The sequence below is a fragment of the Pinus tabuliformis genome, chromosome 1_2 (genome assembly GCF_031772625.1).
Source record: "Pinus tabuliformis cultivar Carrire ecotype Pingquan chromosome 1_2, CPIR1, whole genome shotgun sequence".
NCBI lineage: Eukaryota > Viridiplantae > Streptophyta > Pinopsida > Pinales > Pinaceae > Pinus > Pinus tabuliformis.
In genome coordinates, this window is record NC_142298.1 from 657,403,047 (window position 1) to 657,428,599 (window position 25,553).

General features: G+C 37.2%; 2 pseudogenes; both read right to left on the reverse strand.

Annotated features, from left to right (window-relative positions):
- Window positions 1-6,832: 6,832 nt before the first annotated feature.
- Window positions 6,833-8,137, reverse strand: LOC149207391 (mechanosensitive ion channel protein 2, chloroplastic pseudogene; annotated as a pseudogene).
- Window positions 8,138-8,348: 211 nt separating this feature from the next.
- LOC149207392 (uncharacterized) lies at window positions 8,349-9,050 on the reverse strand (annotated as a pseudogene).
- Window positions 9,051-25,553: the final 16,503 nt, after the last annotated feature.

Genomic DNA, 25,553 nt, shown 5'->3' on the forward strand with positions numbered 1-25,553 from the left:
CTTATTGTTTTCCAGCAACTTCTTTATGATGTTTACCAATGATTTATTCGAAGATTCAGCCAGCCCATTTCCTTGCGGATGATAGGTGGTTGAATGCCCCAAGCTGATGTTATATTTGTAGCAAAAGTCAACCATCTTCTTTGATTTAAACGCTGCTGCATTATCTGTGATCAACTTATGTGGACAGCCGAAACGTGACAATATGTTATTTTCAAGGAAAGAAATAATTACCAAGTCCATGGCCTGCCGGGTGGGAATGGCTTCAATCCATTTCGTGAAGTAATCGGTGGCTGTCAATATCCATCGATGCTGCCCGGAAGATGCTGGATGAATTTCGTCGATGAAATCTAAGCCCCACTGCTGAAACGGTGCACTGACTTCAATGGGCTTGAGAGGCAAGGGCTGTAATTTCTGCTTTCCTTGAAAAATTTGACATTCATGACAACTCTTGACTGCTTTATATACATCTGAAAACAACGAAGGCCAATAGAAACCAGCCCTTAAGATCTTGTTTGCCGTGGTCTTCCAAAACAAGTGGCCCCCACAGTCACCTTTGTGAAAATCCTCTACAGCTCTCTTAGCTTCCTCCTCGACCAAACAATTCAGCAATATGCCACCGGGGTCTTTCCAATATAGTGCAGATTTGATGATGCAAAATTTGGCAGCCTTTAATTTCAATGTCCTTGCTTTGTTTCGAGGCATCCCGGGAGGTGAAGACAAATTTTGAAGCACATATATAATATCAGCATACCAAGGAGAAGAAATAAAGATATCAGATACCTGTAGCGCTGAATTTTCTTCATCTTCGTCGGACAAGGCAGCAATCAAATTGATGTCTAGGACATGGAGATTTGTTTCAGCCATCAATTTAGCGAGACCTTGGCCCTTGATCAGCTTGGTGGGCTTGATTTCCACATCATACTCCAATAGTGCAGCAATCCACTTACCCCGCTTTCCTTCCGGTTCCGCTTGTACCAAAACATCTTTAACAGCCGCATTAGGAACATATGCCAAAATGTGAGAATTCAGTATGTACACACGGAAGTCCTTCAAGGCTTTTACCAACGCCAATGCTTGTTTTTCAATGATATTATACTTCAGCGCTCCGTCCCTTATAATACGACTGAAAAAAGCGATGGGCTTCTCAACTCCATCTCTCTTTTGCATGAGCACAGCTGCCAATGTATGCTCAGAAGCAAATGAAAATAAAATAAAATCTTGTGTATAATCCGGGCTGATTAGAGTTGGGGCTGAGGATAAAATTAACTTTACCAAATTGAAAGACTTTACCGCCTCTTCGGTCCACTTGAGCTGGCTGTCCTTTTTAAGCATGTTAGTGATTTCTCTAAGGTGCTCGGCAAGATTCGGAATGAAGCGGCGCAGAAAATTCAACTTGCCATTGAAAGACTGAATCTCTTTCTTGTTTCGGGGCTGCTCTAATTGCTGAATGGCTTCCACACGTGCAGGATCTATACGAATGCCATCTTTGGAAATGATGTGGCCCAACAACTTGCCTTCACTCATGGCGAAAAGGCTTTTCTTCGGATTCAATGAAATACCATATTTTCTGCACTTTTGAAACACCTTTGTTAAATGATACAAATGCTCTTCATCAGATTTAGAAAACACCGTTAAATCATCAAGATCAACGACCAAAAAGACATCCTTCTCATTAGCAAAGGCCATGTCCATCGCCCGCTGAAAGGTGGCACCTGCATTTTTCAATCCAAATGACATCTTGGCATAATGAAATGTTCCCCATGGAGTAGTGAATGCAGTCTTGTCGCGGTCATCCTCATGCACCAAAATCTTATTGTAGCCGGAATAACCATCAAGTAGCGACATCCTTGATGCCCCAACTACCCGCTGCAATATATGGTCCATCTTGGGCAGCGGATAATTGTCCTTTAGTGACACCTTGTTCAGATTTATAAAGTTTATACACAAGCGGATCTCACCGGTCTTCTTTCTCACGGGCACCAAGTTGGAAATCCAATCGGAAAACCTGATTGGCACTATAATTCCAGACTTGTACAACCTGTTAACTTCCTTCTCGATCAATGGCAGCAACTTAGGATTAATTCTTCTCAACTTTTGCCGGAAAGGCTTTTGATTTGACTTTATGGGAATGGTATGCTGAATAATACTTGTGTCATAAGTTTTCAAATCTGAATAATCCCATGCAAAAACATTAGAAAATGAAGACAACAATCTGATATACTCTTTCTTTACCTTTGGCGACAATGCTTTCGATAATTTCACCATCTTTGGATTTTCGGCTGTTCCAAGATTCACTTCTTCGACACCTTCTTCGGTTGGCCTCAAGGTTGGTTTGCGAGCCACATCATCTTGATCGAACAACTCTTCCAAAGGAATTAATCCTTTAGGAATGAAATTGTCTTTAAGCTGCAATACATCCATTTGATTTACTTCCTCAGGTTCGGTATCTATGGAAATGTCTTCGAACTTACCTTCAACTTGCAGAAAATCCTTGATTTCCTCATCATCTTGGAAAACTTGCCAACATCTTTGATTGTCTGGGACTGTAGGACGGTGCTTCACATAAATCTCAAACTTATTGCTGGAATTCATGGGAATTTTTAGATTACTTGCTGCCTTAGCCAATGCATCCGCAACACCATTTTGGATACGGGGTACACATGTCAAAGTATGTTCAGAAAACAGCTTCAAGATATCTAGGACAGCATTTCGATATGCTCGCATACGAGGATGCTTGGCCTGAAATTCACCTTTCACTTGCTTTATAACCAGCTCGGAGTTGCCATATACTGCTATCTTCTTTGCCTTCAACTTCCGAAGGATTTTCAGGCCAGCAATGAGAGCCTCATATTCCGCCTCATTGTTTGAACAATCAAATGCCAATTTATAAGAGCATACTCGTACCTTGCTTGGGACTTTGTTTCGGACAGAAAATGGACTTCGAATCCACACATCTATACCAGCACCATCGCTGCCCACAGCGCCATCAAAATCCATGGTCCAAAGACCATCCTCATCATCTTCTATATGCTGAAATTGTGATGTCTCTGCACTTTCTAGTTGTTGCCCGTTCATTTCCGCTGTTGGCTCCATGACAGCGGTCCTTTCTTCACTTTCTTTTCTCAAAATTTCTCTAAAATTTTCTGTAATGTCTGGTATATCTTCTGCTTGAAGCAACTGGCTATCTATCTCATTAAAATTATCAGCAAACAAAACAAACGATTCCAAATCTGTATGTACATAATTTACAGGATGATTCACTGGCTTGTCCTTACTAGTGATCATGTATTTCAACTTTTGCTCCCTATATAACTTCCTCATCTGACCAAAGACCGAGATTGTAGCATAAGAAAAATCAAGCTGAAGTGTACCTTTGAGCTTGGCTCCCCAAGATCTCGAAAGCAACATGCCGAACCGCGGAGGAATGTCCGCCACCACCACATCCATCAAAACATTCTTTGCTGGGATTTGATCTAGGCTTACCACCAAGTCCTTGATCAAACCAATACATTTTACCCAGCTGGAATCAAATGAATACAAATCATGATATTTCCTTGTGATGTCTAGTCCCAGCTTTTCCATAATTGCTTTCGGCATCAAATTATGTGAAGCTCCCGAGTCAAACATAGCATTATGCAAAACATACTCATGCAATCGCAAACTGATATAGAATGGAGGAACATCACTTTCGGGAGACTCACCATTTAAAGCAGGCCCAAAAATCAATTCCGGCTGATCGTCTTCTACATTCACCGTGTCTAGCATTGGATCAAAATTCAGCATCTTGGAAATTTGGCCTCGGTAAGTGCTGTTCTTCATGATTTCCGTCAAAGGAATGGACACTTTCAACTTTGAAATTTCGTTCTCCAAACTGAAAGCTGTAACCTTCTCACCTTCTTTAACTGGAACTTCTCTTCTTTCAACTTTATCTCTCGGTGTGCTTGATGGCTGATCCATCCTGTTTGCTGATGATGATTGACTTGCTGAAGGATCAATTACGTCTTTTCCTTTTGTCTGTGGGGAAGCTGAATCATTCTTTGCTGAAGTATCTTTCTTTTTCTGAATGGGATTTATGGGAATAGCTCGGTTTCTTAATTGCCTCTGCTGAGCGGACAAAGCATTGAGATATCCCCTTTGGTATTCCTCTGATTCTTCCTCAAGTACTGCCTCATTTGATAAGATATAATGCTCATCCTGATGTATAACTGAATTTCTCACAAATTCTTCTTCTTCTGTAATATAGGTAGGCAGATCATCAGGAGTGAAAAAGTGATTTTCCTCTCCCACCGTATCACCTTCATCCTCTGATTCTTGACTAACAAAATTCTGCTGAAAAGGGGGTTTAATTTGTTGTTGAACTGCTGCCTCTTGTGCTCTTGTTTCACGCTGTTTGATTCTATATTGCGGCTGCTGCGGACCTCGGAAATTAGGATTACGGATCTGCGGTTCCGGCTTGCTGAGATGAGTATGTTCAAGTGCTCTTTCAATCTTTTCAACCTTACGGAGGAGCTGATCTGATGTAGAAGCTTCTTCTTTGATTGTGACTCGCTTTTCCACCTTCATCCTCGCTCTTTTATCATTCAGATTCGCTTCAACACTAACAACAATTTTCTGCATATCCTCCAAGGTAGGCAGATCTCTATCTCGCAATGAATAAGCCATCTCCGGATCAAAACCATCCGGGAATTTAAGAAGTGTTGATTTTCTTGACGGTCTCAAATCATCGGGAATAGCATTGTACACTGTATTAAATCTGATTATGTAATCTTGAACGGACTCACCATGATTACGCTTGAGGTTGTTGTATTCGGCATTAATCTGAAGCGGATCCTTTCTGATTTCCCATCGATCTAAAAACTGCCTTTGAAGTGCCTCTAAGGTAGCAATGCTCCGGGCTGTTAAACCTCTGAACCACTTTCTTACTTCGCCATCAAATGTTTGTACAAACAAACGCATAGTTACATCCTCTTCATCAATCTCATATAGATCAAAGAAAGTCATCATTTTGTCTATATGTTGCTGAGCAGAAATACTCTGTGGAGTGTCGTCAAACATGGGAATTTTACTCTGGTAATCGACTGGCATATCATGCAGATTTTGGGGAAGAGCAAGAGGAGCAAATCGGGCAGCCATTGCTTTAGATAGATTAGGTCTAGGAGTAGCAGGTGGAGTAAGTGTAGCTGTAGTATGAGGAGTATGAGGAGGAGAAGTGGTATGGGATGTAGAGGGCGAACCAACTGTAGATTCCGGATAAGTGATTATAGGAGAAACAGAAATAAAAGGAGGATTAGACTGCTCATGCGCCGTGATAGTGGATCCGATATGAACAGATATAGTTTCAACGAACTCAGCAAGATTTGTAGCGTGAATATCTGACTGAAGAGATCTTAGGATGAAATTGTCAACCAATCTATTGTGTCTCTCAATTTCAAGGACGGCTGCAAAATCAGGGTTGGGAACTAGAGAATCAAGTGCACTTTCAGATTTAGTTTTGAACAAGGACAACTCGAAACTCTCGTCGAAATCAATGTCTTCAAGATACTCAAAAACAACTGGACATGAATGAGATTTGAATATATGACCAGAATCTGAAGCCAGTTTGGATATCAAGGAACAAATAGCCAATCAGCCTGTGAAAACTCTTAACCAATCATCCAAAGTTTAGAGTTTACAAATATACTGGGGTGAAATACAATCGAGGTGGCTGTACTCACAAGCTCACAGAGATTGACTGAAGCAGCGTTTATCTACTTCCGCTAATGCAAAGCAAAAGCGTTTCGAAGGCTACCTGGCATAACTTCAGGCTCCGTCTAAGACTTATGAAACAAACACATCAATCCATAGACAAGTTTGTTCTCCCCAGTATGGTCGCCAATATGTTAGCGCTCGAATTTGCCTCAGGCTGAAGAAGGCGAAACTCAAGGTAACATCAAACCACTTAGCCTCGTAGCTAGCCCTACGAGGACAGGAGAGGGCTCTCTCCGGTCTATCTCAGCAAAAAGTTTTCTAAAAGGGGCTGAGATGACTTTAAAAGAAACTGATTTTAGGCTAGTAAATTGATAGGAAAAGGGGTTTTAATGGATGATGGGGTTTTCTGGGCTGCATGGGGCAAAGAAACATCTTGAATAGAGAAATATAATAAAAAACACTGATTATCTCCTGAGGCAAGGTAGGCAAGAAATTTAACACCAAATTGAGATTAAATGGAATGGCAAGACTGCTGAGGAGCTGACAAGGGCATAGAAGATGAATCCTTGTCAAACAGAAGAAAACATTAAATATGAACAAACTTATAGGCAGAGCATAAAATATTATGAATTCTACCTAAACACTTCATTTGTTCAATTAGAAATGATCATGAAGTAAAATGAAAACATAACAGGTTACATATGAAACAGAAGGAAAACTTATGCTAAATTGTCAGACCACAGGAATCTCAGGGGTCAGAGCTGTATTTTTCATTAAACTCACTATCAAAAACTATACAAGTAAGCTCTCTGTTCTCCTCCACCAGCGCTCGAATTCTTCTCTTCACTACTCTCTTTTTTTAAATGATTTTTTTAATACATTAAATAAAAAATTTGCTAAGGAAAAACAAATCAACCCCCAAGACAAGGGATTTGTTTTATCATTATTAATAAATAAAACTAAAAAAAAAACAATCAGCGCTTCTGAAGATAGTATAGCGCTCCTTCCACTCGAATCTGTTGAATCTGATGAAGAGGTGGCATTACAGGTGTCAATCCCATTTACTGAAGATAAACACAGGCAATCGAATCTTGCATGCCACTTTGCAAACTGCGCCCCAAATCTCTGGAAATGCGTTGGCCATTCAAATAAGGAAATATGAAGTCATAAATGGGAAATTGAATCCTATTCTTCTGCTTATGGTTGACATTCTGTGTTTGTTACGGGTCTTTACAAAGCAAGAAACCAAAATCAAAAGCGCCTGATTTTCTGGATCGATATTATCCAGAAATACTCTTCGATGCAACCGTTGTTGCTCCACTTGATGATTTTTGCTAAGACTTTCCGCATATCAGCTACAATATTACCAATTTTGCTGACATCTAGATGGCTGATAGCGAGATCAGTCTTAATGCGCCAATGGCTCTTCTGGGTAAGATTCCGAACAACACTCACAGTGAACTTATGATCTGGAATATGCACAGCTTCCCGATCATCTCCTCTGACAATAGTTGGAGACCACCAACCAACATGTTCCACAGTTCCAGAAACTTCATAGCCGTCGATCTTGGTTTGAATCCACTCACTCACGACAAAAGGGCGAGTTGCATGGATCATTACACTTGACAGGAAATTGGTAAATATCTTACGACCAGCAAGAGTCAACAAAACTGTTCCCAACCCTCCAGCAGTGATCCATTTCTGTGTTGAAAACCCCAACAGCTCCATGAACAAGGATATCGCTGCCACCCACACTGCAGTATAAATAGCTTTTCCAATGAAGTTAAATCCAACATGTCTTGTGTCCTGGGTGTCATTGTGCTCCATTACAAATTTCTGTGCTTGTTGAATCAAGCTAGATATACAATATGCAAAAGCTAAGACAGTTGATAGCGATCTCACAAAGTTTACAAGCCGCTGCTTGACAGCTTGGCTTGTTTCAGAGGATAACACAACAGGATCAAAAGCCCTGCAGATCAATATTGCACCTAACCATAGTAGAATTGGCTGTAAATAGGAGGTCATCATGTGATATGTGCTGCTTCTTTTTCCAATTGTCTGCATTCCGACGAAGTATCAAATGACGAATAACCTGCAGAGATGGCTCAAGTCCCCACACAGAAAATGCCATAAGCCCAACTGCTGGGGCACACTGAAGCACAAGAGGGCTCCCTTGCAAAGCATTGTATGCCCTGGTCAATGATAAAGCTACAGGTTTAATGGACAGTAATAGTGCATGATTTAATTGTCCTGAACTGAATAGAGATTTGCAGGTGACAACAGCCCGAAAAGTAGGGACTGTACACAGTGGCATGCTTACTCTTTTTGACATGTTGAGGCTCCAAGCATCCTGTCTCTCGAAGCGAGTAGATTGTCCACGGTGGTTGCAAGGTCTTAGGACATGGAACAATTGCAAAGAACTTGTAGCTGCCATCATTGATATCGACTCCGGGTAAATTTAGTTTGAAAGAACCATAATGTTACTCAAAACTGCAGAATTTTGTTTCTTTCCAAGTACTCGGACTGGAGGTTAGAATAACCAAGTACTATGTGGCAAAAGATATTCAACGCCAGGATTTCTTTCAAACATCCTAAACCGCAAGGACAATACGAGTTATCAAAACAAAAGGGTCAAATGAAAAAGATGAAAAACTCCACGATCTTCCATTTGTTTCCAGCTTCGATAAGAACGTCACTGGGTTTAGAATTCTCAGTCAAAATTGCTCCATTGAAAAATCTCAGAATATTCCAAGACTCGAAGATTTGCGAGTTGCAGCTTCAATAAGACGATACATCCATCGATCCAGCATTCCTGTCAGAGCAAAAGTGCCCCCAAGAACAGCACAAAGACTCGTAATAAAGTGAGTGAAACTACGCTTTTCCTCCCTGATGGTAACAGTGATGGGAGAAAGATCATACAAAAAATAGACAGCTGGCCAGCTCCGGTCAGAATCCTTCATTGCCACAAAGTATTCTGTTACAGAAAATTGATTTGTTGGCAATACTCCCTTTGACAGATATCTGTAATCAGTGGGAACAATCTTGATGTAATATTTGAAGGTGCCACTTGCATCGCGAAGAATGCGGACAGTATCATCAAGGGGATTGTGTATTCCTGGGTATTTGAGCCCAAATGCTAGATCATGAATTACATGGCTCACATTAACATGATTTGCACCCTCGAATATCTGTTGAGCAACCATAATATTCAAGCCATGCACCGAAATGTGGAAATTTCCAGCGACCCTTTGAACATCCAGAACACCAAAGACCCGACATCCTTCACCATCATCTATTGCACGCTTAACATCCTTTATCATCTTTACAGGATCGTTTCCAAGCCAAAACAAGCAATTGTCCATAACTGTGCTTCCCCTCAGCGGTTGCCACTGCCATTTTACTCTATGCTTTTATCTTATTAAAGGTTATATTTTAACCCAAGAACCAACTGATAAACTCAAAGGAATCCATATCTCATCATCATCCTTGGTGTTGTATATAACCATCAAACTCCTACAACAACTGAGCGTGTTGTATATTTGGCATTTCTGGCATTTGGATGCAAAACTATGTTTTGTTTGATTTCGCTTTGTCTATGATTGCTGATGATATTCTGAATTGTGCTTGTGCAGGGATAGGAGCTTGAAGTCGCCGCCATTTGAAGAGCTGGAGAATAAATTACATATTCTAAAACAACACATTTAATGATTTCTTCTTCAAAACAGGGTTTTGAAGAAGAATCAATCTCACACTGACATAAGACGGAGTCTAACACCTCCAACTAAATGTCTAGCCATTGTTCTAAAGTACAGAACCAATTATTGAAGTGATACTAAGTGATTAAGTTGTTAGAGAGAGACCTCTCTGGATTAGAGGGTCTAGCCTCTAATCTACAAGTTTGGTTTTAAGGTTACCTCAGAGATCTCCTTTCACATCTAGGACATTTATGAGTGATAATACATTGTTCAATTTGATATTGAGAATTTTTCTCAAACTTATTCTTCCATATGTTTAAATATTGAATAAAATTGTGTACATAAGTATGTAGATAACCAATTTTGGTTATTATTCTTTGATGTCTCCAACTCTAATGATGGTGCTAGAGGAGGTTGTATATTACAAATCCCTATTGGAGATAGAACCATGTTTGCTTACATATTAGAGTTCCAGTGTACCAACCATGTAGCTGAATACGAGGCTCTAATACAAGGTTTAAAAAATGATGTTGGCATGAAAATGCAATACCTTAAGATATTTGGGGATTCAAGGATAATTGTTAAATAGGTGAGAAACATTATCCATTTTGTTTCTAATCACTTAAAGAATTATCAACATATTGTCCTTGACCTGATTTTCCATTATTCTTCTTTCAATATAAAGGAAAACCCCATGGCACAAAATGATTACATAGATGTCTTAGCTAATGTTTCCTCTAAGCTAATACCTCAAGAAAAAATTCTCCAGATTGATTTTCCATTGAGCTTCTTTTTAGGCCTTTGATACCTGACAACATAACTAACTAGAATGTATTCAGTGATGACGATGATATCCTAAATTTCCTTACTTTAGATGAAACCTATTCAAATTATATCATTAGTGAAGACATCCACGATAAAGATCTAAATCGGTCATCCTTAGATGGAAATGTGAAATCTGAAAATGTTATTCCTAGATCATTATTTAAGTTGGAATTCTTTTACAATTTTAAAGATTGTTTCAAGAAACCACCAAACTGTAAAACCAATAGTTCTTCTTTTTAGTAAGAAGTGATCAACTTAGGCTTAGAAAAAAACACTTAGAATGTTAACCTTGATCTAGGATGTTCAACCTCTAAGCCAATTGCATTCATCCAATTATTAAAACAATACAAAGATGTTTTTGCTTGGCCTTATAATCATTTGAAAACTTATGATACTTCCCTAATATAGCATACTATTCCTTTGTTTCCAAACTCAGTCCATCTAACTGAAACTGAAGAAAATTCATCCAAATTTAGAACCCAAAATTAAATAGGAGTTGAATAAACTTCTCCAAGAAAAAATATGTTGTTATGAAACCAGCTCACAAAAAGATAGAAAAGAGATATCCACGCCTTAGAATTCAGCCTCTTCGAGGGGGCAACCTCCTTTACATTACATAAATGAACAATTCTTGGATGATACAAATGACAAAACCTCCTTTCTATATATAGGAGTCTAAGGAGTCACAATATAATCCAGCCGACCTAACAATAATAATATAAAGCCACAAAAATAACAATAGAGGGATTCTATGGGGCACAAAAATAACAATATGGGGGTAATAGGGGCACAACAATATAAATAAGGGGTATAACTACAATAGTAATGGGGTAATCACTAGTATTATAGGGACCCAACATGCCCCTCTCCTTCAAAAAAGTGTTGTCCTCAACGCTTGAGTAGTTCTGGATACTTCTGCATAAAATTCTCATCCTCCCATGTGGAATCTTCAGCGGATAAGTTCTTCCACTTGATAAGATACTCTGAAATTGATCGATTTCGTAGCTGTCGAGTTCTTGTTTCTGTGACTGCTTCCGGTTCCAATATAATTTTTCCTTCCTCGTCAAGTTCTGGCAATATTGTTTGAATTGGGAGCTTGTCACCTATAACCTTCTTTAAACATGAAACATGGAAAACTGGGTGCAATCGAGAAGCTGCAGGAAGCTCCAATTTGTATGCCATAGTACCAATCTTTTGCAACACCTTGTACGGACCATAATACTTTGGTGATAATTTATTATCCTTCTTAGCTTGCTTTAGGGACATTTGCTTATATGGTTGTAGCCGTAGGAATACCCAATCACCTACATCAAAACTTCTTTCACTGCGATGTTGATCTGCCTGTTGTTTCATTCTATTTTGTGCCAACACGAGGTTATCCTTTAAGAGTTGGAGGACTTGTTGTTGATGTTCGATGTGATGTTCCACTGCCTGAACCTTAGAATTTTCTCTTAAATATGATGTGATGGATGGTGGTTGATACCCATAAAGTGCCATAAATGGGGTCATTTTTGTTGCTGTATGGAAGGAAGTGTTATACCACCATTCAGCCAGAGGCAACCATTTGACCCATTGTGTCTGTTTATCAGATACAAAGCAACGAAGATATCCTTCCAAACATTTGTTTACTATCTCAGTTTGCCCATCAGATTGAGGATGATAAGATGAGCTATGAGCTAACTGAGTACCAAGACAAGAAAATAATTCTGTCCAAAAATTTCCAGTGAAAATGGGATCTCTGTCACTTACAATAATCTTTGGGTTTCCATGTAGCTTTTGAACTGTTTCCATAAATGCAGTAGAAACTGTACTGGCTTTAAATGGATGTGATAATGCACAAAAGTGTGCATACTTGGTAAGTCTGTCAACTACCACCATGATGACACTCTTTCCCTCAGACTTGGGTAAACCTGTGATAAAATCCATTGAAACCTCCTCCCAACGTTGGCTTGGAATGGATAAAGGTTGTAATAGACCCGGTGTCTTAATTGTTTCAACTTTATTTTGTTGGCAAACCAAACATTCCGCCACAAACTTTTGAATATCTGATTTAAGGCCATCCCAAAAAAATTCCTTCTTAACCCTGTGGTAAGTTTTTAAAAATCCTGAGTGCCCTCCTAAGGGAGAAGTGTGCAATTCCATAAGAATCTTTTGTTTTAGCTGGGAATTCTTACAGAGGTATAAGCGATCTTTGTACCATAACGAATCATTTTTCCAGCTAAATGTATCAGAAGTACTGGAATCTTGTTGTAGCTTTCGAATAAGTGCCCACACTTCTTCGTCATTCTTCCATTCCTCCCTTGCTTCGTTTATCCAATCTGGTTGGATAATAGAAATGGCACACAACAATGCTTCCACATCCTCATCCTTTCTTGAGAGTGCATCTGCCACCACATTTTGCTTCCCTTTTTTGTAGATGATTTCAAAGTCATAACCCAACATCTTTGTGACCCACTTTTGTTGCTCTTCAGAGGATAATCTTTGTTCTAAAAAGTATTTAAGGCTATCATGATCCGTTTTTACCTTGAAGTGTCTTCCCATTAGGTAGGGTCGCCATTTCTTAAGTGCATGGAGTATTGCCAACATTTCCTTCTCATAAATAGCTTTGCTTAAAAACTTTCCCTTGATTGGACGACTTTCAAAAGCAATGGGTCTTTCATCTTGCATTAGAACAGCACCAATTCCATTTCCTGAAGCATCACATTCCACAATAAAGGTTTTTGTGAAGTCCGGTGTAGCTAAGACCGGTGCTTGGCACATTGCCTCTTTAAGATGTTCAAAGGCCTTTGTTGCTTCCGGAGTCCATGAAAATGAATCTTTCTTCAATAATGTTGTTAGAGGTGCTGCTATTCTCCCATAATTCTTAACAAACTTGCGATAATACCCTGTCAACCCAAGAAATCCTCGCAGATGCTTTATGGATGTGGGGATTTTCCATTCCTTAATGGCTTTAATTTTGCTAGGGTCTACCTTAACTCCTTCATGAGATACAATATGACCCAAATATTCCACCTCCTGGACTCCAAAGAAACATTTGGATCTTTTTGCATATAATTGTTTCTCCTCCAATAGTTGTAGCACCCTGTCAACATGTTCAACATGATCCTTCCAAGACTTGCTGTAGATTAGTATATCATCAAAAAATACTAACACAAATTTTCTAAGGAATGGTTTGAAAATTGAATTCATCAAACCTTGAAATGTTGAAGGTGCATTGGTAAGGCCAAAAGGCATGACCAAAAATTCATAATGACCCTCATGAGTTCTAAATGCCGTTTTCGGAATGTCTTCAATCTTCATTCTGATTTGATGATATCCCGAACGAAGATCCAACTTGGTGAAGTAAATTGATCCATGCAATTCATCCAGTAATTCATCAATGACAGGAATGGGGAACTTATCTTTAATAGTGAGCTTGTTGAGCTCCCTATAATCCGGACACATGCGCCATGATCCATCCTTCTTGTGCACCAATACTACTGGAGCTGAGAAAGAACTTTGACTCGGTTGAATTATACCAGCCTCTAGCATTTCTGCAACCATACGTTCAATTTCACTTTTTTGGACATAGGGATATCTGTACGGCCTGATGTTTGGAGGAACACTTCCTGGAATCAGATGAATAGCATGATCATGATCACGCATAGGTGGGAGACCTTTGGGAGTCTCAAATACCTTGGAATGATTGTCCAGGACTTTTTGGAGATCTGGAGAAATAGATGATTCCAATGTGGAAACATCTAGCGAACATAATTGTGCAATTACACCTCTTTGCTCCTTTTTTAGAAGCTTTGTCATGCCATTAGAGCTGATTATCTTTCCTGGTTTCCCTGCAATACCCCTTAATTCAACTTCCTTTCCTTCCACAGAAAATTTCATGAAAAGTTCTTGAAAATTAAAAGCTATTGTACCCAAGGATTGTAGCCATTGGACTCCTAGTACAACATCAGCACCTCCCATTGGAATGGAAAGCATTGGGCTAGTCAATACATATTCTCCCATGGATAGCTTGATATTATGGCACTTTCCAGAACAATTTATTGTTCCTCCATTTGCAATCATCACTTGACACTCTGGTGCTGGATATAGGAAGCAATTCAATTCTTTTGCTACCCTACAATGAATAAAATTGTGGGTGCTTCCTGAATCAATCAACACTATTACCTTTTTCTTCTTGATTTGTCCTTCTATCTTGATGGTTTGAGGAGTGGTAATTCCCGCCAATGCATTACAAGATATGGTCGGATTTATTTGTTCTTCATCTAGGCTTTGTTCCTGGAATATATCCTCTTCTTTTGACCTTTCTTGCTCCTTTTCTTCTTCCTCTTCACAATCTATGTAGAATAATTTCTTCTCAGCACACTTATGACCTTTTGTGTATTTGCTATCACAATTGTAACAAAGCCCTTTTGCTCTTTTTTCTTCCAATTGTTGTGGTGTCAACCTTGTAGGTTGTGGAAGACTATGGGCAACAACACTTCCGTCTTTATAGTTGTGAATGGTATGCTTCCTAGTTGCCATAATTTTGCTTTCCATTTTTCTTGCTAACCTGAATGCCTTCTCTAATGAATCAGGTTCCCAAAGGCGCACATCATGTTGGATATTATCCTTTAAAGACCCTATGAACACATCAATCCTATGCTCCTCTGGAATATCTTTTACCCTTATGTTCAATTTTTGGAACTCCTCAATGTGCTCCATTATTGAACCCTTTTGTTTGAGACTTATCAATTGGCTAAAAAAAGTGTTGCTTTTTGTATCCTCATAATGTGCTATCAATTCTTCCGTAAAAATTGCCCAAGTGATAAATTGTTTACGAGAACAAAGCCATTGATACCATACAAACTGATTTGGTTCCAAATATAAAGTTGCCATACGTACCTTTTGTGTGTTTTGCACATTATTGAGATCGAAGAATTGCTCCATCTGTAATATCCATGTGGCGGGATCCTTGCCATCAAACTTCCTCATATCGATTTTTGGAACATGGTGAGTCTTCGATCCAACATTAGAGTCTATGGAATCATGATTAACATTTCTTTTGTTCTCATCATGAGTTTCCTTTACTACCTTTTCACCATTAGTGACCCTTTCTTGTAGCAACTTCTTCAATTCATCCATCTTATCATCCATGCCATCAAATTTAGCGTCAATCTTAGCTTCCATGCCATCCATCTTAGCTTCCATTCCCTTTATCTTAGATTCCACGCCATTTACCTTAGATTCCACGCCACTTATCTTAGCTTCTGTTAGCTTTTGTGAGCGTGACATTTGTTGCACTTGTTCTTGTAATTTTGATATATCATGTAGCATTTCTTCCTCTTCTTCATGAGTCATGCTAGAGCTTTCAGGTTCCTTACTAGGTGTTTGCATTTTCTTTCCTCGGGGCATCAGTTACCGATAATAATGCTTTACTATGCCCTTTGAATTCCGTTAAACCAAGCTTACACAAAAATTTAAAAAAAAACTACACACCTTTTTTCACTTTATAGAAGCCTGATATTGAATCTGATGTATCTCTGTAATTTCGGATCATCCAATTCTGAAATTGCTACCTGTAGTAGCCTTCTGCGTCCTCTTTCCAATGCCACAAGTCTGAGCCAAATTGGATTCTCCAAGGAAGAGTTATGTGAAATCTCCCACAGTGACTTGCTTTTAGACTGGTTCAGTAGAGCGAACTTGTACGACGTGCCACGAGTCACTGTTTCAACCTTTGAATCTGAAACACACACACAAGAAACTACAGTCCGTCCTCTTTCTGTACCTTTTTACGAAATTTCAATCCGATCCTCAGAGAGAGAGTTATGACGATTTTCCCCAGGTCACCTGTTTTGAATGTAATTCAGGAGTCTGCAAAAAGACCAACTTCCTCAGATCATATCTCCGAAAATATCAAGTGAAAAGCTCTGAAATTCGGACCCAAGGTTCAGCGCCAATTCTTCTCAAATGGGTTTTTTTTGCGACTTCTGAAACGTCACAGAAAAAAAGTTATAGCAAAAATGCCACGATGACCTGTTTGGAGCAGCGAAACCCTAGAATCCAAAGCTCTGATACCAAATGTTATGAAACCAGCTCACAAAAAGATAGAAAAGAGAGATCCACGCCTTAGAATTCAGCCTCTTCGAGGGGGCAACCTCCTTTACATTACATAAATGAACAATTCTTGGATGATACAAATGACAAAACCTCCTTTCTATATATAGGAGTCTAAGGAGTCACAATATAATCCAGCCGACCTAACAATAATAATATAAAGCCACAAAAATAACAATAGAGGGATTCTATGGGGCACAGAAATAACAATATGGGGGTAATAGGGGCACAACAATATAAATAAGGGGTATAACTACAATAGTAATGGGGTAATCACTAGTATTATAGGGACCCAACATATGTTTTCTAGTTAGACATTCCCAACAGGTTTCTATTCTAGTTACAATGGGAAGAAAAATGGAGATATAAGAATTTGTATAGATTTTAGAAACCTAAATAAAAGTTATGAGAATGAAAATTTCCCCCTTTCCCATATGGAACAAATATTACAATATATAGTTGGATCTAAAATTATGTTATTCTCAAACAAGTTTTTTGGTTATAACCAAGTACTAGTTTCTCTTGTTGACCAATTTAAAACTGCATTCCGAGCAAAATGGGGCACTTATGCTTACCGCTAAATGCTATTTAGTTTCATTAATGGAGGTATTTCAAAGAGAAATGGGTATAGCCTTTAGAGGGATAATAAATGGGTTAATAGTTGTCTATTTGGATGATGTAATTGTATACTCTAAGAAGAAGTCCAATCACTTGAATCACCTTAAGCAAATTTTTGATAGATGTAGAAATATGGGATTTCTCTAAACCCTAAGAAGTTATTTTTCCCATTAAATGAAGGAAATATTCTTGTATTATTGTCTCTAAAACCGAAATTGTAATTGAACCTTATAGGGTCAAACCCATATTCGAGATTTCCTTTTCTCACAACAAAAATTCCATGCAATCCTTCTTAGGGCATATCAACTTTGCAAGGTGTTTTTTTTCCTAGTTTTGCTCAAATTGTTGCTCCCTTAAAAAGTTTGATAAAAAAGAATGATGTTTTTAAATGGAACTCTTTAGAACGAGAAGTATTTACATCAGTAAAAGAGGCTATCATATAAGCTCCTGCTCTTTTATCACCAAATTTTAGCAAGGAATTTGTCTTGTACACATTTTCATCTGATTTATCTTTTGCAATCGTGCTCACACAAAAAATGGTTAGAATGTTGAAGTCCTCATTTCTTTCATGAGAAATACCTTCCAAGGAGCTGAGTTAAATTATTCTAATGTTGAAAAATAGGCTTATGCCATTTTTAAATGAGTTAAACATTTCAGACCATTCTAACTTAAATCCTATGTTAGGGTCGTTGTTCCATATCCATTAGTTAGAAATTTGCTAGTCCAAAGATATTTAGGTGAGAAAAGAGCACATTGGGTAACATCACTCCAGGAATATGACCTGGAGCTCAAACCTTCAAAAATCATGAGAGGTCAAGGTCTATGCAGGTTGGAAACTAAATCTATAGATTATGATCCCAATAAATCCCAAGAGGATCAAGATAAAAAAATGTCTAGCAATAATTAAAGCAAGTAAACACTTTTTTTATTCATAGTATTCATAAATGTTTTAATTTTTATCTCATGTCTCTGCCCCTCCTCATTTAGAACCCAATAAAATTAGAGCTTAGAGACTTGAATCCAAGTAGTACCAATTAATAAATTGAGTATTGTTCCGTAAAAACTATGATTTGGTTTTGCTTTGGTGTCTTGAAAGATTTTAAGTTGAAAAAGTGTTATCTAATTTTCATGATGGTATTTTAGGTGGATATCTTGGTGATAATAACACCACTCATAAATTTTTGCATCCAGGGTATTACTGGCCAACCCTTTTCAAGGATTCCTGCCCATATGTTAGAAAGTGTAATATTTGCCAAACTTCAACTAAAAGACAAAAGAAGCATGTTTTCTACTTCAACCAGTGATTATTGAAGAACCTTTAGATCAAATGGGGTTAGATGTTATTGGCGAGGTGAATCTTAGCTCTTACAAGAAACATAAATACATTTTGATAGCTATAGACTATTTCACCAAACAGGTGGACGTTATACCTTTAAAAATTGTAAGTTGGAAACAGGTAATATCCTTCATCGAACAATATATTATTATTGGGTTTGGTCTCCCAAGCACGTTAATTTTATAATGCTACTTATTTTTCATATGTACATCTCTTTGAGTTCTCTTTACAAAAGGGTATCAAACTTAAATATCTTTCCAATTATTACCCACAAGAGAATGGTCTACCTGAATCCACCAATAAAAACCTTCTTAAAATCATTAAGAAAACCATCATAGATTGCCAAAGGAATTGGCATAAATCCTTAGTCAATGCCCTATGGGTTGATAGAATAACTTATAAGGCCTGAATCGATAACTCGCCATTCTTCCCTGTTTATAGAAAGGAAGTTGTCCTTCCACCAAAGGTGGCCTTACCATCACTCGAATTAGCTAATTCAATCTAGGAAGTAGCCTAATCCAAACTGCAACAATACATTGAGGAAATGCTAAAATTAAAAGAAACAAGGGACAAAGATAAACAAACCTTTGCCAATCACCAAAAGACTATTGAAAAGTGGTTTGGTAATTGCTCAATCAATAACAAATATTTTGAAATCGAAGATCTTGTTCTGAAATGAGACAAGGCGCATGAGGAAAAAGGAAAACACATTAAATTCCAAAAATCCTAGCTTGGCCCTTTTTAGATCTTTCAAAAGTTTGGCTCTTATAATTTTATCCTACAATCCTAAAATGGGGAGAAAGAAAATATTCCCGTGAATGGCCAATCCTTAAAAAATATTTTTCTTAATCCACATAAAATAACAATTGTAAATATGTACATAGTGCCTTGTATTTTCCTTCCTTGTAAATAAACCTCCCTTTGAGTTTCTTGTAAACTATGAATATTGTTAACTACTATGATTTCATTCCACATTGGAGAAATCATAGCTTTGTCATATATCTATACAGGAAATTTATTTTAACTAAAATATGGATTATCTCTTTTCAATGAATAACTTATAATTATGATTAGTAAAACTTTATGTCTATTTATCATTAACGTTGAAGATTCATATTCATAGATTTTTTTTTAAAGACCATTTTTCATGAGAATACCATCCACTTCATATAAATTAAAATGTGTAACTACTAGGAATGGTTGAAGAAAAAGATGTCAAGGTAAATATTTGTATGTTTGGATGATGCATTACATCAAAATATCTTCGTATCACCTTGCTTTCTATTTTCTTAAATTCTAAAAATTTTACAAATAAAAAAGGTGAATTCAAATATATTATAGGAAGTTGAAAGCACAAAAAGTGGGGAAAGTGTATATAAAATCGCCAAGACTATGGATGCTTGCTGGAATTGGATCAATGTATGCATGAAAATTACATTTACATCTTTTTTTATAAATTTTTACCCTCTCGTCCCAATCTTAACCGAACTCCAACATAATTTCTCTATAAAGTAAAATTAACTTAATGAATTTTTCCTCCTAAAGAATGGTTGAACAAACGTGAGTACTAGAAATGCAAATTTTCTATCCTTAACAACTAGACATTTCAAGCAAAAAAACTCATATTTATATGTGAAAATTGCAAAATAACTTCCTATTTCTATTAACTTTTATAGCTTTATTTTCATAATGATAGAGATAGCTATTTCTCCTAGTGTGTCACTAATTGTTGTAGTATAACAACAACCTAACTTATATATAACAATGAATAATGGGGACCCTTTGATTTTCAAACCTTTAAGTTCTTAAATTTTATCCAATGACATAACTTTAGTTGAGATTTAAAAGACCCATACTTATCCAAAGTTCTATTTCCCTTGTAAATGATTCTTTAATTCCTTTTAAATTGTCTGATATCATATATTGGATCTTGAATCTTAGCCATAATGTCAAGCATTACATACTTTCATCGGAGATCCAATGTTTGTGCTCAAGGGAAGTTCCCGTTACAATCCACGATAATTTATGTATTGTTTTTGGTCTTTTGATATCGACCCTTGACCCTTCTTTCTTAACAACTTGCACTCGCGAAATCCCAAAGCCCAAAGCGATCTTTGTCAAATGACTATGACTCAACACCTTATCCATCATATGAAGCCTAAAACTTTTGTTATCAGATCTTAGATCTCAGGAGAAACTATATAGATACACATTCTTAAGATCCCCTAAGGGTCCAATGTCGATATCGTCTAGTCTCCACATTAGTCTTGGACAAGGGTTAAGAACACAAAAAAATTGTTCTTACCTAGATCACTTGCTAATATGTGAAACCAAGTGTTATTTGACACATAATTATAACACGTGGAATCTCAACCATGTCACATGACACATGTCTATAATTTTGGCCCACTTACCATTATGATACAACCACTCCTATGTGACACATGGTGTTGACATGTAACCACCACGTCATCTCCCTACTACATCACTTGGATCTCAATCCATCTTTAAAAGTGTTTCCTTCCACATGCACTCAATGTTTAAAATCTCGATATCAGACCTTGAGATTTTGGATCTCACTCAATTAACTAAATCTCTTCGCTCGCTCGATGACCGATAATTAATGTAAATCAAAGTTAGTAAAAATAAAACATGGGTTAATTAATGTCTAATGGAATATTATTAATTTATCCCTTGCCATATGATATGACGGCTGGGGCGGATGGCTTTCGCTCCCCCCAGCCGAGTTCGAACCCTGCGGAGGTCCCCCCTTCGGTGATATGTGATGGCTTTGCCGTATCTGCCGGCTTCGGCCGTATTCTGCCTTGCTTCGGCCGTATTCTGCCTGGCTTCGGCCTTATTGTATTCTGGCTTCGGCCGTATTCTGACTGGCTTCGGCCACATTGTAATCGTGAGGGCTTCGGCCATATATGGATTTTCTCTCTGAAAAAAATATATTTTCACAGTCCTTCCATGGTTTAATTTTGCTTACTTCCAAATCCTATAGCGAGATACACATGCTTAATGTCATCAATCTCCAATTAATAGCCTTTAGTGACTTCGTGAATGCACTAAACTTCCCAAAGACGTCATAATTGGTTTGAAAGCTAAGTTTCTAATCTCATTTTTGTGTATAAGAACAACAAACAATACTCTCACATAGACATTCTCATAAAATAGGGAAAATAACAAAGAAGCCATAGAATCTCGTTCAACAGCGACCTCAACCACAAAAATTCACTTCAAACAATACACATTTGAATATATGGTTAGATTGACCATTCCCAATTGACAAGATAGCTTAAGAATATTCAAAAAGAAACCAAGGCATAAATAACCACAATATAATGAGAGTTAGTAGATAATTAATAAGTATTGAATCCAAAATAAAGATATGCTACAATAGAAAATACCAAGCAACACTTCAATCTCACTAATACAAGAGTTGGTTACTTTTTAACGAAGAGTGAAATCTGATTGTATACACCAAGAACAAGAGATAATATTGAGTTACCACTTGAGTATATGATTAAAATAAAACATTTTTGTTGTTATCCACATATTTCATAATCTAATTTATGATAAAAGCACACAAAAAAAAACATATTTGGAGTGAGGAAAACCCACCAAAGAGTGTCTAAAAGCACTTAGAACAATGGACTTTGGTTGGTTTTGCAAGGAAAATTAATATAACATATAAAAACATCAATAAATGATAATTTTACAAGCTCAATGATAAATAATTATGAAATTAACACAATGTGCAAAAGAGAGGTGGGAAACCCCCGAGGTTTCACCAAAATCTCAAAAATTGATGTGTAAACATTATTAAGCACTTAAGAGATAATTTTCACCATTGTATTGTGTTAGATAAGCTTTATAAACAATCTAGGAATGAAACATAAGCTGGAGTATGGTTAGAATGCACCTTGTAGGGTTAAACCTAACTTTTAAGGTTTCACCAAATCTATTTTTTATCGTTGTAATTTAATTTTTAGAAGTGGTAACTCCTTAAATCAACCCAAAAAAATATTTGATAACATCTTTAAGCATATATGCCTGGGGCCATTTTTTCGTCCTTGGCATTAGAATTATTAAATTAAGCATAAACCCTTAGATAAATATGTATAGAAAAATGAAATAAACCATTAAATTTGCACTAGACAAGGAATACTTATTGTTTGTAGGATTTTTCTTTCATATTTTTTTATGTCTTTTATCTTAATAAGATAAGCAAGAAAATAATTTGATTTTTTAGGGATTTTTGGTTGGTTGTTGGGAGTTAAGCTTAGTGCCTTATCTTCACTTAGCACTTATGGTTTCAAGTGAAGTGCCTCTCTAAGATATATTTATATAATGCTTATGGATTAATGAGAGACTAGGGCTTAGAGGCCAAATAGTCCCTTGTCTAATCAAGACATGTCATGAAAACCAAGGTCCTACAATAAGGATTTCCTTAAAAGGAATAACCTTCACCAACAAGATCATAAATGGATTAGAAAAGAATACTTAAAACCCTTATCAAGGAGAATAAAACTAAACAAGACAAAATGTTAATTACTTACCAAACCAAATAAGAAGAATGGAAGAGATACAAACCCTAAATGTTGTCCTTCAAAGTGACAAAGTTGTCATACAAATCGATCAATCTCGCTAGCTAGTAGTAGTCTTGAAAATTTAAAAATATATCTTAAATGAACCAAGATAGAGAGAGCTCCAAGGAGTTGATACCAAAATACTAAGAAAAATATTCTATTAATGGTTTATAAAAATAACCGCCAAAAATAGAGTAGTACCTATATTTATCGACTACGCTCAAAACTCCCTCCCATTCCTTATTCCTTAAATCTAGGTTAAGGAAACACACAAAAAATGATTTTTCAACCACATAAATTGAAGACTAAGTAAATGCCACTTTACATGCATAAAACCCTCACAAAGGACGTAATGTCACCCTTATGAGAGGGTCGATTTTACTTTAGGATACTATGTTCCATTGAATTTAACTCTAAAAAGGCTCAAATAATGATAAGTAATGTTCTTTGTCCACATTAACTCCAATATATAGCTCAATAAGTGTTGGGCATGTGTTATATTTTTTCCACGACGGGCTTCAGAATAATTTTTTTGGGATCCGGAGCAGTGCCCTAGGAAAAATTTTCTAAGTGGTTTTGCACATGGTTTTGGGCATGATGGTTTTTTGCCCATGGTATTTTGTAGATCTTGTCAAGGGAACTATTGTTATGTTCTAATCCAGGGTTAGTAGACTGGGGTTTATGAATGCTTCGACATGTATATATATGTATTGTAACATTGAAAGGAATATAATTAAAATTAATTTGGTAGTCCAAGTTTTAGGATCCAAGAGAAAATCTTTGTGTATATTTGTTTTATGTTCTCACCATTGTATATTTTTTTGTTTTAAGAATTCATTTGCATGTAATTTTTGTACAGGGTTAAAAGCTACATTTGGTATCAAAGAAATTTCAGCTTCAAGGGGATGCCTTTTCTACTGAGGGGTTTTGCTTGGGCCTATGGTAGACCCTGTTCAGTGGACCGATATCAGTGGATTGTTGTAGATCTAGGCATGACACCAACAGGAATGTCGATAGAAGACTAGGCTAGGTTATATTAGAAGGTGAAGATCACAATACTTCAGATTCAATATTGTTGAATGTATCAGGGGAAGCTAGGGTGAAGGGTTTGTGGGACAAGTTAGGGATTTGTACCAAAATAAGTTTCTTGTGAACAAATTGTTCCTATGAAAAAAGTTGCATAACTTAAGGATGAAGGATGGAGGCTCAATGACATAGCATCTGAACGCCTTTAATACTATGGCAAGCCAGTTGTTATCTATTGATATAAAAATTTTAGACAAAGATAAGTGCATTAGTTTGATGTGTTCTCTACCAGATTCATGGGTTATTTTGGTTGTTGCTATAGGTAACAATACAACTACCTTGAATTTTGATGAAATAGTCTCATCCTTGTTGTTGGAAGAGATGAGACTGAAAAATATGGAGATCCAGAATGGATATGCCTTGTCTATAAGAGGACGGTCCCAGAACAAAAACATAAACAAGTCCTCAAGTGGGAGATCTAAATCTCCAGGGAAACCTGTAAATGTATGCTGGAAATGTGGAAAAGAAGGGTGCTACAAAAAGGATTATAAATCTAAAACTCCTGAGAAAGGAAAGGCACTCCTTCTGCAGAGGTGAAAGCCACCTCAAATGAAGGTGGGGATGTGTACTTGACTTCTTCTTCAAGTATACATGTAGATCATGAGGCATGGTTGATTAACTCAGGTGCATCCTTTCACTTTAATCCCCATAGGGAGTGGTTCTGCGAGTACAAGAAATATGATGGTGGTGATGTCTACCTAGGGGATGATAGGAAGGCCAGAATCATGAGACACAGAAAATTCAAGTTGAAGTTGCAAGGTGGAAGGATTAGAACACTTGTTTATGTTCTGCATATTCCTACATTGGCCAGAAATCTAATTTTTATAAGCAAGATGGATGATGCAGGTGTAAAATAGTGTTCAAGAAAGATACATGCAAGATGGTTCGAGGAGCACTAATATTGATGCAGGGAGTTTGAATTGGAACTTTGTACAAACTTTTTGGTACCATTGTTATTGAAGGGTGCAACATTTTTGTGTTTCCTAAAAGTGGAGTTAAAAATATAGTGGTCTCTGGAGAAAAGACCATGTTCTGGCCTCAAAGACTTGAACATATTGGAGAGAAGGGCCTTTGAATACTACATGGTAATGGTGTTGAGAGGATGAAAGGGATATTAGAGCTTGTGCACAGTGATGTGTTTGGACATGTTTCAGTTCCATCACTGGGAAATTTTGTGTACTATGTCTTGTTTATAGATGACTTCTCGAGGAATACATGGATATATTTCCTCAGGAAGAAATATAAAGTCTTTAATAGGTTTAAAGATAAGACTCCACATCACCTTCATCAGCGTTGGAGGATAAGATTCCACATGAGGTATCGACTATTAAGAAACCCTCTCTCACACTTCTCAGGGTATTCGTTTGTGATGCATATGTAAATGTTCAAAATGTGAAAAGAATCAAGCTGGACAGTAAATCTGAAAGGTGCATCTTTATTGGGTATAAGGATGGTTTAAAAGGTTCTAATCTTTGGAACCCAGAAACAAGGAAGGTTGTATACAACCGAGATGTGGTGTTTAGAGAGGTGATGGATGTTATTAAACATGAAGCCCTACCAAAGGAACCTAAAAAGATAGAATTTGAATTGAAGGAGGAAGAGCCGCATACTCCAATT